The sequence below is a fragment of the Sorghum bicolor genome, chromosome 1 (assembly GCF_000003195.3).
Source record: "Sorghum bicolor cultivar BTx623 chromosome 1, Sorghum_bicolor_NCBIv3, whole genome shotgun sequence".
NCBI lineage: Eukaryota > Viridiplantae > Streptophyta > Magnoliopsida > Poales > Poaceae > Sorghum > Sorghum bicolor.
In genome coordinates, this window is record NC_012870.2 from 55,885,607 (window position 1) to 55,890,182 (window position 4,576).

At 38.0% G+C, this 4,576-nt stretch overlaps 1 long non-coding RNA gene across 1 annotated transcript; it reads left to right on the forward strand.

Annotated features, from left to right (window-relative positions):
• On the forward strand, window positions 584–3,604 carry LOC110435685. The gene is made up of 3 exons (XR_002453502.1): window positions 584–705; window positions 3,330–3,444; window positions 3,541–3,604. It is a non-coding gene; the product is annotated as an uncharacterized LOC110435685 (long non-coding RNA).

Genomic DNA, 4,576 nt, shown 5'->3' on the forward strand with positions numbered 1-4,576 from the left:
TTCTTTGCTTCCTTGCCTTACTACTTTGATCACGGTGGATCGCTTGCAGCAGCTGCAGAGCCTCGCTTCGGCGCCGCGACCCCCGCCCGCCCGTGATAAAAAGGAGTTCGTCCAGGACCAAGCCGGCCGGGAAGAGTCGCGTCGACGCATATCATAGCCACGGGAAATTGCTCTCACGCACCTCCGTACTCCCGTTCACCTCCCCTGCATGCCCTGATAGCTACCTTCGATTCGGCCATTTTGACCGCATCAACGGGCCGAAAACGCCCTTGCCGCTCGCCGCCCTACTCCCCGCTGCCCAAGTCTTCGTCGTCGGACCCTTTAGCGGCGCTGCGCCACGCCAGGTATGCCCGCTCCTCTCTCTTCCGTTCCTTTTGTTTGAAATGGAGATCCCGAACCCTGATTTTAGCTATTTGGCGATCTGTATTCGAATCTGTTATAAGCACGAGTGTAAGTGTATATGCACGTAGTTTGTTGAACTCGGATATTATAGATCTTGTAATATATATATATATTTGTGTGTATCATGCTTGTGATTAATTATTTGTATACCGGTTTCTTTGCCAAATATTAGAGGTGACGCCTCACATGGCAAGGAGAAGTTCAATGTCTTCGAGCTGATCGAGCGGTGGCAGACAACAGAGGCCACCATCGCGAGGTTCTCCGTCAAGCTAGACGCATAGAGAAGCGCGGAACCCCATCTAGGTAAATCTGTTTGTAAACTACTCTAAAATTATGTGTTTTGCATCTAAATTATAGTTAGCAGGATCAAGTCAGATTGGTACTCAAAGTATTAAGTGCTAATTTATAGGGTCTGATAATATAACACCATGCCTAACATCAAATTGATAATATAACAATGTGTATTGTGACAATAAAATTTTGCAAGATTAGTTAACTCTTACAATTTCCCTCTACGGCTACGATCCTCCATCTTATGAAAGCGAACTACACATCTTTGATTGGAATTGTGGATAAAAATTCCGCTTCCATGAAGCATATGATATAATCATTTATAAATCCATCTTCAATATGATTTCTCAGTATTGTCTTAACAAATTTCATTGCTGAATGGCACCTCTCCACCGATCTAGTGACAATAGGAAGAACTACTATTAACTTGAGAAGCCAATAAATCAAAGGAAAAACCAAATGCTTTTTTACCTATCATCAACCCAGCAAGCTCACAATAGTGTTCAATTAGGCAAATCTTTCATTAGCTTGCAAGCTATCAATGTAATCAATGTCAATATTAAGCTCTCAATCAAGATCCTTAACTTGTATTGAGTTGAAATCATCAGGATATGACTTAGCTAACTCCATTAGACTCTTAGATTTGAATACCTCAAAAGAATTATTAGGATTGAAAGCACTGATGTGAGTAAGCAATTGAGAGTTGACCTCATTAAAATGATGACTAAACTCTGTAAGCTGCAAGTCCGTAGTTGGGTTCAAGCAATCATATCTACAATGTTTATAGTTGTTGCGATTGGTTCTTTTTCTTCTCCTATGGCGTTCGGCTATATCACCAAGCAGGCAATTGCGTAGGTCTATAAACAAAAAAACTTTTAGATCAATGCTATGTATGAGAAATTAGATAAATGAGTTACCCAAAATAATCTCACCTTGAAATGCATCTGCATCTCCACAAATAGGAGAGAATACAATTTCACTGAAATCATTAGTGGTCACTCCACCTATCATGCATGAGCAAAATGTAATAACTGAAATTTTAATCAGTCCACCAATATGAGGACATTGATAAGGTAGTACCTCTCATTCTATTTATGTATAGATAGAGGACAGCTAGAGTGTGTAACGCTGATGTTGCTTGCCGCCATTCCTCGATGGTGTGACACAAAGGGTGTGGTTTCATGACATTTAATATGATGTAGTTGTTTCTACGAGTTATAAAACTAATTAGCAGTGACTAATTATAAAAGTTTCAATCTATTACAATCTCTGACAACTGGACAAGTATCTTTCGTCCATCACCACCACATGTCTATATAGACTTCTCGGGTCATCTCTTCCTTGGATATTAGACACATACAACGATACCAATGATATCTACAAACACAAACCATAAGTGTTGATTGAATAAGAACATAAATAGTGAACTATGTGATTTTTAAATATATGCATATGAGATATAATTTAGTACAAAAATGAACTCGCCTAGAGTATATATATCCTAGAATGCCATAAGCATATGAGGAATTTGAGGAATCCCGAAAATACTCGATTGTGCATTTACCATAGTGTGTAGATAGATACACATAGAAGTCAGAATACAAACTGAACATGTAGCGCATGTCATCAACCCAAGTAGGTAAAAAGCCAACTCTAAAGACATCATATCCTTGTCCTTGAACAAGTAAACCGTCAAACCTCATGGTTTGATCGTCGTAGGCGACCGCTTCCATTTTAGTTCCATATAAAAATGTTATAGCCAAAATATAGATTCCTCCACATGTCTATGAATAAAAAATTTTTAAACTCATTGAAAAATTTACTGAATGTACCTCCTCGTCCTTTAAAATTACACACAAATAGCTTCTACCCTTTTGAGGAGACATGCCATCTATTGATTTGAGACTTTGAGTGCAGATAAGTTGAATCATTTTTTTCATGATATATTTCAGTTTTCATACTTATCATCAATGTTTCAATATAAAACTGCTCTAAACTACTATATTTGTTTCTATGGTACATACAGTAGACTTAAAGCGGGATAGCGTGTTTAGTCCCTCCTTATATATTCCTGGATTTGACAATGGTGATAATTGATAATAGATAGAGCTCTTTTTATATCATATCTCCAGTTATTTGGCACTTTGTGTCATACAGCATGTGGATTGGCAGTTGATCCTAATCTGAGTTTACTGATTCTTGTTCTGTCATCATGCTTTAGTGCTTTGGAAAAAGAAAACCTAACGAAGGCATTTAGACTAAAATTTAGAATTCACAATATATATGACTTATTACGGACCATCTGGTCTTAACATATATTTACTTTATTGGTAGATGGGAGCTATCTCATATGCACTATAGGAAGCTAAAAGTATCGCTTGTTGTCTATATGTTGTATTTTTTAGCATGCACTTTGTCATATATTTATTAAGTAATGTATAAAAGTTTTTATTAGCAAGCTTTGAATTGGTGATCATTTTATGACATGAATATTAAAATCTGGAACCTTTGTCTGGTGTATAATAGATTAATAGTTCTGAAGTAATTGGGGCTGGGCCCTTGCATTTTGAGTGCCACTGAAACATTCTCTGTTCATTTATTCATATGTAAATGCATTTTTCCTTTACCATTTCCAGGGTGGACTTTTTGTGTATGACATATTCTGGGTGTACTTCACTCCAGTTGTCTGTTTGTGGATACACTCTGGATATGACTCTGGGTGCAACGGTGCATTTTTGGGATACATTCTGGGTATGACAGCAACCATCATTGTAATGAACTGGTTTCATTATATGTGTTTTGCGCTAACCTTTTTTGTTTTCTTATATTCTTCTAAAATTTCTGCAGTTTTTAATGTTTATATTGGAGAGATGGAGAACACAGACAAAAACTACCCTATAACCGTTAAGGTATATCACACTTCTATTACCATTTTCTGTGATTTTCTCTGCTATTGATTCTAGTGCTATTTATTATAATATAACAGTAATGATTTTGCATGCCCTATCATAAGTACTTTGCTCTTAAAACTTGAATTTGACAAATATGTTTTCTTTATTTACCATAACTTCGAATTTGGCAATCTGTACACCAATGCCTAGCTTTTGTCCTTTGAATCTTTTTATACTCTTGTTAATCGAAAGACTAATATGAATGAATGGAGCACATGTAAGTCTGTTCAGTAATGTTATAATAAAGGCTTATATTAGCCAGATTTATTGGTGAAGTGGATTATTCTTTTGTGTTGTGTCTGTCAAGTATGAACTGAACAGTCTTACATGGCTTGTTAGTAAATAAAATACGGCCTATAAGCCATTTGTGCAGCAGGTACTCGTACTTGTGCTGCTGACCTGTAGGCTTATATTATTTACCCCCCGCTCCCCTTGTCTTTTTGTGGATCCGCGACTGTCAGTCATGCTTGGCTGCGGATGGTGCCCAGCCATGTGCCACATCCAGGCCATATGCCGATGTCCAATGGATCACAAAGGCACTTGTCTCTCTGTCTCTTCTACAAGTCGAACACCCATCTCTCCACATTCTCATCTTTTTCTATACGCCTACAACCATCACAGACAACTGAGCTACTCCATCACCTGGAACTCATGATGGCCAGCAACATCTCCAACGCTGTCCTCTCGATTGTCCTCATACGAACTCATGATTGGTTTTCCTAGATTAGTAATTTGCAGCCATGAAACGGCCGAATGGTAGAGAATGGGATGCTGCTAGGATCTGCTTAGGCTGCAAAGCACTCCAACAATTCTCTTACAATTTTGGAGCCTTTAGCATTTAGTTTTCCTAAATATGTTACCTAGGATAACTAAATACCCGTAGCAACAGATGGACAAAAATGTTAGCTATCCGTAGGAACGCACGGGCAAGC